The sequence below is a fragment of the Acipenser ruthenus genome, chromosome 6, assembly GCF_902713425.1.
Source record: "Acipenser ruthenus chromosome 6, fAciRut3.2 maternal haplotype, whole genome shotgun sequence".
Taxonomy (NCBI): Eukaryota; Metazoa; Chordata; class Actinopteri; order Acipenseriformes; family Acipenseridae; genus Acipenser; species Acipenser ruthenus.
Genome location: NC_081194.1, coordinates 54,716,409 through 54,729,663, shown reverse-complemented (window position 1 = coordinate 54,729,663; position 13,255 = coordinate 54,716,409). Strand labels below are relative to the sequence as shown.

Below are 13,255 nucleotides of genomic sequence, written 5' to 3'. Positions count from 1 at the left end.
CTGATGTGCACCAGCTATGTACCACTTAATTTTAAGACTTCATTAACCCTGCGTTGATTCAGAGCTTACATTAAACGCAGGAAAATCACACAATGTTTACAGACAGTTTCAATGATTTCTTTACCATTTAAATGGGAAGCATAAGTAACAGTAGTATAATGGAAAAGGAACACAGGCTGATGAAACAATAAGGGCTTGTGCAATTTAACTGGAACAATGTGTACACTGCCCCACACAAGGTGCCTGTTTATCAGAAAAAGCCAATTGTATAGTGTATTATTATGTGTTCTGTGACACTTATCTAAAGTTATAGGGCAGCAGTGTGGAGTAGTGGTTAGGGTTCTGGACTCTTGACCAGAGGGTTGTGGGTTCAATCCATGGTGGGGGACACTGCTGCTGCACCCTTGAGCAAGGTACTTTACCTAGATTGCTCCAGTAAAAACACAACTGTATAAATGGGTAATTGTATGTAAAAATAATGTGTAAAAAATAATGTAATTGTATGTAAAATTAATGTGATATCTTGTAACAATTGTAAGTCGCCCAGGATAAGGGCGTCTGCTAAGAAATAAATAATATAGCATGTCACTTTTAACAAAAGTAAATGGTTTTAGAACCAGTTTCAGTTGGTTTGATTATGGTTTGTATATCGGCTCCAAACAACTTATTAAGCAGAAACAATTTATGGGAAAACAAAAGTTTTATCATCTTTCCCAAGGCCACAGCTGCACTCTGAGTTATGAAAAGCCAGTTGCTCCCTACATGGGTGTATGTCATTCCACATGCTAAGCTAAAGAGCTACAAGATCAGGGAAATCCTTACAATAGGCTACTTAAAACAATAACCCTATTTAACTGGGTAATCAGCCTTCTCATTTCCAGCCGGCGGCCAGCTAAATTGCTGTCTACTTTTCCGGATGAGTTTTTACAGTGCTATGTTCCATTTTTTTATTTTCTTCCAGTAAAATAGTGGCAATTTCCACAATTCATTATGTATGTAAGTCGAGTAAAACATTTGTTCTCTGAGGGCATTTCGTTTCTGGGCTTATGTTTCCATGGACACCATGAATCGCGATGGACCAATCTATTTCGAGCTTACAAGCGATGTTGGTGATGAAGTCTGAACGATAAAGCGGTTATCAAATCAATCATCGATTTACACTTTTTTACCCCCAAGAAAACACAGGACAGTGGAGGTGAGTAATGCCACACATTGTTGTTATTGATAATTTGTATTGCAAACTTTCAGTAGATATAAACTTATGTGTTGACTCTTCTTTTTGAGTGCCATCTCTCATTGCCATCAAATTTTTTTCCATTGGCACAGGAGGCCATATATAATTCCTTTTTGGTTGCATATCTTCCTTTACCAGTTCCACTATAATGCTGAATGTTGCCCTGGTGATGTGAAAGGACTCTAACCACTGCAGATCTGTGAAAGAGTGATGCAGCACAACCTATCCCCACCAGCAAGATGGGCGAGTATGTGTCCAAACCGTCCTTTCGCTAGCCATTGGCATTAGATAACAAAACATAAGGATTTGCTGGAAAAGGATGTTTGGAGGTTCAAGCTCCCGAAACAAAGGGAAAACATCCACTGTTCCCAGTCCAGACAGCCTTGGGAGCATACATGGAAGATGTCTGGCACAGAGCTTTAGAATCCTACCTCTCTGCCGGTTTTCAGCCATGGTGATCTGCAATACCTGTGTTGGTCAGTTTCATTTTAGACCTCCCAGTTAATTTTTAATGAATGAGTCGTAAGATAAATTAGTTGAAAACGGATTCAATACTAAGGACATGCCAATGACATTTAAAAAAACAATTTGGGCAAGAGCAGTAAAACACATTATTAACCAACCAGGCACAAGGTATTTTGCTTTATTACAGCAGCTTAGATTCACTCGTTGCACATGGAAACCACATTTTCACAAAATTGCTATAGTAACCTTCAAAAACAGCACAAGTACTTTACGCATAGCTAATTTACATATCAACCCCCACCTTTCCCGTTCATTAGCATCACATCGGATGAAAAGCCTGGTTTACCTGAGTAAAACAAATTGAGCTAATGGAAACCCAAAAAAGACATTTTTCTCGAGCAAATGTCTCAAGCTAAAAAAAACATGCATGGAAACTCCACCATTGTTTGTTTTTGTGCCTGAAATATAATTTCTCCCGTTCATTGGTGTCTGGTTCTGTCTTTCTTTCCCCACTTTTTTCTCTGTGTAATACATTATTGCAAAACCAGAGTTTGCTTAAATATGTTTGCTTAAAAATGTGCACGTTCATCGCCATTTCATGTGTAAATGTACTGTGTGCTAAGACAAGTTTGTGTACCATAAAGTACCATACAGACTGAACTTGTTGATAGTTTCAGTTTTCACAAGGAATTTGTTCCACAGTTTCCACAATTTGTTGAAAAAATGAATCGGCTGTACATGTCCTCAGAAAGGTTTTTTCAACCCCCATACTCCCTGCCTTCTACTTATTTACTTTTAAATGAAAATGAAAGACTGGTAATGTAGTCACATGGACCTGCCACAGTATAGTGGGAAATGCCAAATTCAGCTCTGTTTGAACCACTGAAGGTGGCTGTACTTTAGCTGTAACTGCAGTGAGTCAGCAGTGCCTCATTTGCAATTCCAAAATTATAAATACTTTTGATCTTTAAATGTATGTTGTTTTTTTTTAATTATATGCAAAAAGAATATTTCACATACAGCAGATGCAAAGCAGCTTGACAGACATTTTGTCAAATTTTGAACCATTTGACAGCCGATTTAGCTCTAAAGTCTCTAAACAAATGGAAGTGAGCTACACTATGAGTTTTCTTTTTTAAGGCAGCAGATGTTGATGCTCTCGTTTATCTCTTCTGCTTTCACTGTCGTCAACAGAGAGGCTTTATCTGGAGGCTGAAGCTTTGCTGCTAAATATGTTTTCTTAAACTGTGATGGTCATAGCTAAGGCTGGATTTTGTCACGGAAATTTGTACTAAAAATCACGGAGCAGTCACGGTTAATATGTTCGAAATCACATGGTGTGTGACGTCACGGATGGAAATTCAATGTTTTTTCAAATGTTTTTTTTAAATACAATATACCTACATAAAAATAAAATTAGTCTGTATATAAGTAGGAAAAAAGGAAAATGAATCTATTTTTTTAATTTGTTGTGATTTTCACAACATCAGGTTCAAGTTTTAATCCTGTAAATTGGTAAGCTTCACAGCGTATGCAACTATAAACACAAATGTTTGTTTTTCATAACATTTGGTGGGTTTTCTACACAGGACAGGAAACAAAAACTGTAGGTTTTACATACCTTTAAAAAATAATGTTTGAAATCCAAAAAGAATGTCTCTTTGTGTGCATCTGTTGCTTCTGATGTGGCACAGTTTGCAGTTATTTTAAATGTTTTGTCTGTTTGTTTGTTTACGTATTATTCTGATACAACATGTACATTGAGAGGTTTGATGCCTTTATACTATACGATACAATACAATACAAATTTATTTTGATATAGTGCCCTTCACGCCATGGCATCCCAGAGCGCAGTACAAAGTTAAAAGCATTGAGCGCCCGTCATCCCGAAGTACATTATTGTATGCAGAAAATGATCTTTCTGCATCAACACTATTTACTGGTACTGTCAAGCACTTTACACAGCAATTACAGCAAGAGTTGGGAATCTCATTTCCATGTTTTTCCTGAACTGGTAAACGTTGTCGCATTTCATTTCACAAACAATTTCGTAGCAAGCACAGTATTGAGGCTGTGTTACACAGTTGTCTTCAAACAGTGGAATAGCATCAAACACTTTTCTCACTAGTTTTGGTGAAGTTCAATGTTCTTTTCTAAAATCACAGACACTAACAAAAATCACGGAATATGTGACCACTGTGACTTAGCCTTATACCTCGTTTCCATGGACAGCCAACTCGAGTCGACTTGAGTGCGCTCGAACTGGTCTGAATTCTCCCAGAACTTGAGTTGATGGACAACTTGAGTTGGTGAAAAAGGAGGCGTTTCCATGGTTTTCTGAGTTACCCGAGTTATCACGTGAGTTGGGCAGGAAATACTTGCGAGTTAAAGGTCAAGATGTGCATTTGCTGCAGATGGTATTGCAGTCAAATGATCAATGATTTGAAAGAGAAATCCATCTAGATATTCTTTCGCATTTGTTTCATGTAGTACATATACCTCTGGCAGAGTGGTATGCAGAACAGGGAAAGAAGCGCCGGACAAGGGAAATAATGTGTCAGATGTCAAAGTGTTTCAACACTATCTGCTTGAATCTCTGCAGTCTGGCTTCTGGTCTCATCACAGTTCTGAAACTGCTCTGCTCTGGATTGTAAATGATCTCCTGCTCAATGCTGATGCTGGTGCTCCCGCTGTCCTTGTCCTCCTTGACCTAACTACTGCTTTTGACACCATAGAGCATAGCATTCTTCTTGACCCCCTTCAGAAGTATGCTGGGATCTCTGGAACCTGTCTCTTCTGGCTGTCCTCTTACCTATCTGGACACATGCAGTCTGTTTTCTATAATGGAAGCAGTGCTGACGCAACCCTGGTCACTTGCAATGCCCCTCAAGGGTCAGTTCTTGGGCCTCTTCTCTTCAATATCTACATGCTTCCCATGGGCCACCTCATCCTCCAGCATAGCCTCATGTTTGGAATTGATCTGATGCGATCAGAAACCCAGAGGCAGTGTAAACTGCACCTGTTACTGTAGTAGGATTGATTTTTTTTTGTGTTTTTTTTTTTTTTTTTTTTTTGCAAGAGTTTAATTAAGTAACAGCCAAATGCGTTTCATTTTTCTTTGTAACCGTGCTAAGTGAAAAACGGCAATTCAAAAAACGTCAAAATCCCCCAAAGTAGCAAATCCACCGACTTTAATACCAGCCAAAATGTCCTATTATATGGTACGTTCTTGCCCCCTGCAACATTTTTTATTGAAATTTAGTGATGTAATTTCCTCCCAGCCCAAATTCAAACTTTAGAATTCAGGCCAGCCCGAGGAGTGAAATCAGACCAGAATTTGCGTGCCTGCCCGAATTGGGAGCCAACTCGAGTAATTTAAAAACATGGAAACAGAGGTGTGGGGGGGCAACTCGAGCACGTACCAGGTTATGCGGTTCATGGAAACGTGGTACTAGTCATAGCATGTGTTGGTTGCAGTCTTTGAAATATACAATACATAATGCATGTAGATGATTAGCGGCAACAAACCCCACTTTAAAAACCCACACCTGCTTGAAAATATTTTTCTTTTTTGTGTCTTGTGTATCATTATTATTATTATTTGTTTATTTAGCAGGCGCCTTTATCCAAGGCAACTTACAGAGACTAGGGTGTGTAAACTATGCATCAGCTACAGAGTCACTTACAACTACGTCTCACCCAAAAGACAGAGCATAAGGAGGTTAAGTGACTTGTTCAGGGTCACACAATGAGTCAGTGGCTGAGGTGGGATTTAATCCGGGGACCTCCTGGTTACAAGCCCGTTTCTTTAACCACTGGACCACACAGCCTCTTGACAAGATGATAATCGTTATCCAGTGATTATCATACAGGTCTTTAAAGATTTAACATTATCATAGGTAATTCAAAATGTGCCTAATGTTAGTAAAAACGTTTGAAATGCCTTACTTTTCCTTTATTTATCAAAGCAGGAAAAAAAGCTTACATTGTATACAGTGTTGTGTGTAGGGTCCTAATCGCAAAGTTTAGTCTTTTTTGATGACTAAAATAAACAGTTTAGACCTGTTTTGTGAATAACCAACTGTATTTTTTATTATCTTTCATTAGTTGAAACTTTGAATGCAGACTGTAACCTTTTAACACCTGTCTATACCAGTAAATGAAGGGGATCTGCTCTTGTGTGCAGTGCAATATTTGGAGGACCATGTCCAATCACCACTCACGCCGAAATGATTTCCAAAGACATTTTTTTAATTAAAATGTAATTGATTCTTAAAGACTGCATAATTATTGATGAACATACTCTGAAAGGGAGCACAGTCCAGATGGTAACCTTTGTAATACAATGGAAAAAATATATGAGCTTCTGTAGAGCAGTTGGAAATGTACTTTAATACCGCTAATAGCATTATCTATAATTTAGTTCTGTTGTGAAGAAAAATATTTCAAACTCATGCTGCAAATGGCAATGTCTTCATGGAAACCCGTTCATACAACATACCTAAATCAATCCTTTTTAAAACTTATTTACTAGCTTAGATGCTAGCTGTAGCTTACAACTGTACATCCATGGGACACGGTAAACCCAATATTCTCTTTAAAACCATTTAAATCCTGCATCCAGCCGCTGATAAATCCATCTTCCGTTCATCCTCCTCTCTCACCTCTTTCTTTCAGAACAAAATTGACACCATCTATTCTACGCTCTCCTGCCCCACACCCAGTATAGTACTCGACCACCTTGACTCCCCTCCGTTTGCCCCTCCTGCTCTCTCCTTCTCTCCTCTCTCCATTACTGATATCTCCAGCATATTGCTGAAATCAACTACTGCCACGTGCCCCTTGGACCCCTGGCCGACAAATCTTGTCCGTTTCTGTGCCTCTGATCTTGCTCCGTCCATTATGCTCACTTTCAACCTATCCCTGGTCTCAGGCTTGGTTCCTGCTGCCCTCAAGATTGCCTGAGTAACAGCGGTGCTCAAAAAACCCTCCCTCGACTGTAATTTCCGTCCTATATCCAATCTTCCTTTTCTCTCCAAAACTCTTGAAAGGGTTGTAGCCAGCCAGCTGATGAAACATCTCACAGATAACAATCTGCTTGAATCTCTGCAGTCTGGCTTCTGGTCTCATCACAGTTCTGAAACTGCTCTGCTCTGGATTGTAAATGATCTCCTGCTCAATGCTGATGCTGGTGCTCCCGCTGTCCTTGTCCTCCTTGACCTAACTACTGCTTTTGACACCATAGAGCATAGCATTCTTCTTGACCCCCTTCAGAAGTATACTGGGATCTCTGGAACCTGTCTCTTCTGGCTGTCCTCTTACCTATCTGGACACATGCAGTCTGTTTTCTATAATGGAAGCAGTGCTGACGCAACCCTGGTCACTTGCAATGCCCCTCAAGGGTCAGTTCTTGGGCCTCTTCTCTTCAATATCTACATGCTTCCCATGGGCCACCTCATCCTCCAGCATAGCCTCATGTTTCACTCCTATGCAGTTTACACTGAGCTCTACCTAAAATTAGGCCTCATTGTCTGCTAGTTCTCTTCATCTCAACACTAACAAATCTAAACTTCTTCTAGTGGGATCGAAAACTCAACTCAAGAATCTCAATATTGCTGCCTTGAACCTCAGAAACTGTCTGCTGCTGCCTTCCCCCACTGTACGAAGCCTTGGTGTACTTCTGGATAGTAACCTCTCCTTTGATGCCCAAATCTCCTCTGTATTCAAATCCTCCTTCTACCACCTCCAAAACATCTCAAAAGTCTGTCCCTACCTTTCCCTCCTTGATGCAGAGATACTCTGTCATGCATTCATCTCTCTCTCTCGACTCGACTACTGCAACTCTCTCTATGATGGTCTTCCGTCACACGCCATAAACTGATTGCAGCTGGTTCAAAATGCTTGCTCTTAATTGTATTGTGATTCTTGAAATGTATTTTTGTTTACGACTGTAAGTCGCCCTGAATAAGGGTGTCTGCTAAGAAAATAAATAAATAATAATACCAGGATCCTTATCATATGTAAAAAACATGATCACATTACCCCCTGTCTTGCCCAGCTGCACTGGCTACCTGTAAAATACCAGGATTACTTTCAAAATGATCCTGCTTGCCTACAAGGCCTTTCATCACACAGGTCCAGAATATCTCTCCAACCTGCTGACCGCTATGTCCCTGCATGCAAGCTGAGGTCCTTTGACTCTGGCTAGCTTGTCATACCCAAGCAAAAGTGCACCACACTCAGAGAGCACTGTTTTAGCTTCATGGCCCTGACTCTCTGGAACTTGATTGATTGATTGATGTAACATTGGGTTTTACAGCCCTCAGAGAGAGTTTGTATTTTTGCTGCTACTCTGCACCTCAGTCACAAATTTTCATTATAAAATTGTGTGACTGAATTAAGACACTGAAAGGGAGCCCTCTTGAGATGTACAGCCTTCTCGGCGCATTTTTACTGTTGTCATTAGCAGAGAGATACGTGATGTTTTCACAGCCTTAAAGGTATTATTTATGATTTAATTTAAAGCCTATTTAGTACCAATAAGCTTAACCTGTTTAAATTGTTTAATTAATTAAAACAGTTCTGTAATGTATGTATCCTTTTTCAGTCGAATGTTGCTGATCAGTAACTGGTTTAATAAATAACAAGCTTAATGAGAGGGCGGGCTTTTTCATTTGTTATGAAAGAAAATCTTTTGTTTCTCTGTATTTTGGGATGGTATCTTAAGATGCATAAAAGCTGTTTAGATAATGCACATGTAGTACATTACAAACAGGAAAAGTATAATGAAGTATTAGCTATCCATTACATTGATACACTGTTGTTGGTACATATCACAAGCAGGATAAAGTACATAATTTGTAATGTGGCACATTAAAGTGTATGTAAAGTGTTTCTTGTACTGAAGTCTATGGGGGGAATTATCTCCTAGAATTTGCCTTTGGCACTTGCTTATTTTACACAAGAGTGAAATAAGTCAACAGCACTGCTTTTATTGTTTTAAAAATGTATATGATTCACAACAAAATGAAACTAGCAAAGTATTCCTGATAAATTTCAAATGCTAAGTTGGATTTTATGAACATTCTGAACAACTCAAAGAATGTGTCAACCTGGATATCTTTTTCTGAATTTTAAGAATGATTTTGCCTTTGTCTCGATAAGCAAATGTATAATTTGTAGGTATATAGCCAGTATACACACATTAAGTGTTCATGCATATGATTCATCATATTTACATAAAACCCATCAAACCAATCCCTATGGGGGCCTGTGTTCTGCAGCTAATTGATGTTCAATCAGGCTTGTCTTCCTTAGTTTGCACATTTGTTATATATAGTATATATGTATTTAATGTATTATGCATTGTTCCTCACTATCTTGTAAAGCACTTTGTGATGGTGGTCCACTATGAAAGCGCTATATAAAATAAATATTGATTTCAATTCAATTCAAACCTTTATTTAACCAGGTAAAGACATTGAGAACAAGTTCTCATTTAAAATGCCGACCTGGCCAAGAGGCAACATAAATACAACAGACAACAATACATAGACTGTTAGAGACATTACAACAATATGAAATCAATAAAATAAACTAAAAAAAACCTAATAAAATCATTGTCTGCTCTGACAAGCACATGAAACAGGGAACAAAGCTTCAAGTCTAGAAAAGAAAGCACCCTCTGAGATAAAACCAGGGAGTTTAAGCCTTGATTGTAACTCATTCCAATCGTGAGCAGCTGCATATTGGAATGAGTTACACCCAACAGCAGTAAAAACACGAGGGACAATTGAACTAATTAAATTGCTGAATCGAAGGTTGTAATAGGAGACCGATATAGTCAAAAATTCGCTTAAATAGAGGGGTGATTTCCCGATTAGGGTTTTGTAAATGAGTTTGTACCAATGACATAGCCGACATGTTTGAAGTGAGGGCCAGCCAACCACAGTGTAGAGATCACAGTGATGAGAGCGGTAGGGAGCACCAGTGACAAATCTTATTGCAGAATGATATAAAGCATCAAGCTTCCTAAGGACAACATTAGAAGCAGCTTTATAAATGACATCTCCATAATCTAAAATGGGTAGTACAGACATCTGTACCAATAAATACTTAGCTGGCCGTGTGAAGCATGATTTATTTTGGTAAAGAAAGCCGAGTCTAGTTCGAACTCTCGATTGTAGTTTAACGATATGTGATTTAAACGTAAGTGCACTGTCTAGCCAAATACCCAGATATTTATAAACTTCCACTTGCTCAAGGTCAACTTTACAAAAGGTACCAATTTTGCAGCCTTATGCAAGAACTGCAGGATTGGTAACATTTGAACGTCCCCTATTAAATAACATACATTTAGTTTTATTAACATTAAGCAATAAACGTAGATCACAAAAAGATTTTTGAATCTGATTGAAACTTGTTTGCAAGTCTGATAGCACTGAAGATAGAGTAGGGCCAATTGAATATAAAATAGTGTCATTGATTGATTATTAGTAAGAAAATACCATAGCAGGTTAACTATTTCAAAACCAAAGCCAATTGCTTTAAATTCCTTTTAATGCCAACATTTTGCCTACAACATTTCATATACATTGTAAAGAAATGTATCTAGGAAAACTGCAAATTAGCAGTGCTAGAGGTTATTGTTCTAAAAATAGATCCATTGCATGACACACAGAAGGGCCAAAGATTCATTGTGAGGGATTAATCCTCTAGAGTTCATATCCTTGGTGCTTGCTCCAGTACTATAAGTAAGAGTATTATTCTCCTCATTAGTTATGTGCATCTGAAACAAATCGTTTACTGCAAAGCATACTGAAGCCTGATGGCAACCCATGAGAATTGCTGTATTTGGCCACAGTTTGGTAAAAACTGTCAGATGCAGGTTGAAAGACATGATGTATGAAGATGGAATTACAGGAGTGTGGTGTTTGCAATAGGTCTGGTGCGGAGTTGCTGTCTTTATTTTTCTCTATTTCACATAGAGTACTGGTAACAACCTTCCACAACCTGGATCTTTAATCTCCTCCTACCACACCATAAGCTCTCGTGGATACATTGTTACAGCCTGCATGCAAGGAGCATGACAATCATATTTAAGGCCAGCACTGTAATACCAGATTTAATAAATAACTTAACTAACTCTAAACAGCTTGAAAACCTAGGAGCAATGCTGATGCTGTTACTGAACAATCCAGTGGAAAAGGGTGTTGGTGTTCAGGAATCTTTGTCTTCACCCAGGATATATCTTGTGTTTTAAATCTGTTTTCAGCAAGCAAACAGCTTTCCGTTGGTATCAAAAATTACATTAACAAAGAAATGGAAGTTTCCTTGTATGGAATGAACTTGGGCATACTGGAGCACTCAATAGAAATGCTGTTGTCCATTTTAGATTTCTCATCATTTATTTATTTTTTTTTGCCACTTGAGCTTTTGAGGGGAGCAGAACCATAGTGACAAGTCTCAGCTGTGACTCATGATTACTTATTATATTTTCCTGGGTCACTTCAAGAATTCTGAATGTCAACTGTTGTTAAATCACTATGAACCATGCTGAACACCACAAGCTTGCTGTGAGGTGATATTTGCTGTATGATGGAAGGTTTAATTGAAATCTAGAAACCAGTGGTATTTTGACCTTTTCTACCCTTTGAAAGGTGTTGTATGGAAGGCAGTGTTTCAGACATGCAAGGGAATAATTATCTTCCATCTTAAAATTACTTTACATGTATTGTGCGTGTGCCTCTATTGTATGTGTAGGACCTTCACAACGTATGGTCTGTGAGTAAATCCCATGTGCTCAATTACATAGCCCCAAAATAATGCATCTACCACACTTCCAAACCACTAATCTTACACTCCACAATATAACACAGCATACTGTTCTGGCAAATAGTATCTGTTCTTCCTAACAAGGTTTTTGTTGTTATGTATCTATCAATTCTGAAGATTATACGAAAAAATTGCTAATATGTACTGTAATCACCTGTGCCTAAGATATCCTTGTTGCTTATATAGTAGGCTAGACATTGACATTAATAGTCATATACATAAAGCTGAGGCTCTTTCTGAAGTTGTGCGAAGATACTAAACAATATACTGAAGAAAGATGTACTATTACAATAAGGCCAGTGACTTTAGCTTAATAGAAATGTCTGAGAAAAAGAAGTTAACTGCAGTCGTTTACTTGATTACTGGTTGTAACAGGGCGAGCAGCCCTGTACAGGGTTTGTTTATTTTAGAACGAGGTTTCCCCCTCTGCCCCTGTGTTATTTTGTATTTGATTATTATTATTATTATTATTATTATTATTATTATTATTATTATGATTTAGTGTTTTAATATGACGGCAAGAGCCATGCACCGTATGTTTGCTATTGTTTTGTTTATGTATAAATATAGCGGCGTTGCCGCATTGGGTGTTTTCTTTTATTATTTTGGTTGGTAGCGTGGATGGGAAACCCCATCCACAGTAGTTTAAAAACTTGTGCAGATTGTGGCCGAGGGGTAATAGAATAATTGCTAGCTAGTTAAACCCCTCGGCCACGGTATAAAAAGCCTGCAGCTCTCCAGCTCGGGGTGGGTGTTAGAGAGGAGAGCGTGAACAATGAGAGAAAACAAAACTAAACTTAGAGACATAGGAACAGTGAAGGCAATCTGCCCAGCCTGACCTGTGTTTTATATTATTTCATGTTCAAGATTTATTTTTATTTTGCTCTGTGAGCAAGTGTTTTTGTGTTTAAATATTTTATTTATTTTTTGTATTTAAATAAAACGGCAGCCAGCCGCGTCTTTCTTTTCAAACTGCAGTGCCTGGTGTCAGTTTATTTACGTCCCTGCTTCTGCTGTCACGTCACCGCCTCAGCCAGCCTGCCACACTGGTACAGTCTTGAATTTGGTTCTGCCTTGCCCTTATTGTCAGGGGTCCTGGATTGTGGACTGCATCTGCAGTAAGTAGTGAGGTCTTATTTATGCAGCAAATATGTTTTGTGTTTGTGTCCTTTGGATGGCAAAAGTATTGTTTTGCTCCCTGTACTGTTCCTGTTTTGGATGTTTAGTCACCAAAAATGTGGGTTCAAATGATGCCTCCGGAGTAAATGTGTCAGTCTAGATCTAGGGGTATGAGACATTTTGTGCAGCTTGTTTCCATGAAGCAACATTTTTTATTGTATTGGTAAAATGATTCAGTACCATCAGCCAATCGGCTTCCAGCTTTAGTGGGCTCCTATCAGATGGTAGATGCCAGTTGCTATGTCAAGCATCAGCTGTGAATCAAATTTAAAATCAATCCGCACAAATGACAGCTTTTTCGTTTTGACTTGCTCTTTTTGAATTTTCCTATCCACTGAATCACTGTCAGTGCTGTGCCTCAAAACCAGCCAGTCGATACTTTGCCACTACAAAAGCAATCAGTCCTGTACATTTGTGAGAAAATAAAACAAAGCAACAAACTTTACTAACAAACTAATGACTTAAATAACTGCAATGTAATTTAGTTTCTTTGGTTGTGGCAAGTTAAGAAGCTTTGTTATCCAACATTAACTTTAAATGGTG

The 13,255-nt window shown here is 38.5% G+C and overlaps 1 protein-coding gene and 1 long non-coding RNA gene across 3 annotated transcripts in view; one reads left to right on the top strand and one right to left on the bottom strand.

Moving 5' to 3' along the window:
* LOC117410446 (synaptotagmin-like protein 2) overlaps positions 1-13,255 on the bottom strand; it is a 93,727-nt gene that overhangs the window by 44,556 nt on the left and 35,916 nt on the right. The window lies entirely within an intron of this gene.
* LOC131737304 (uncharacterized) lies at positions 652-7,013 on the top strand. 2 transcript variants are annotated; one of them, XR_009328916.1, is made up of 3 exons: positions 652-1,195; positions 1,373-1,481; positions 5,807-7,013. It is a non-coding gene; the product is annotated as an uncharacterized LOC131737304 (long non-coding RNA). The 2 variants fall into 2 exon arrangements; XR_009328915.1 differs by lacking the exon at positions 5,807-7,013 and adding an exon at positions 2,894-3,724 and having other exon boundaries at positions 654-1,195.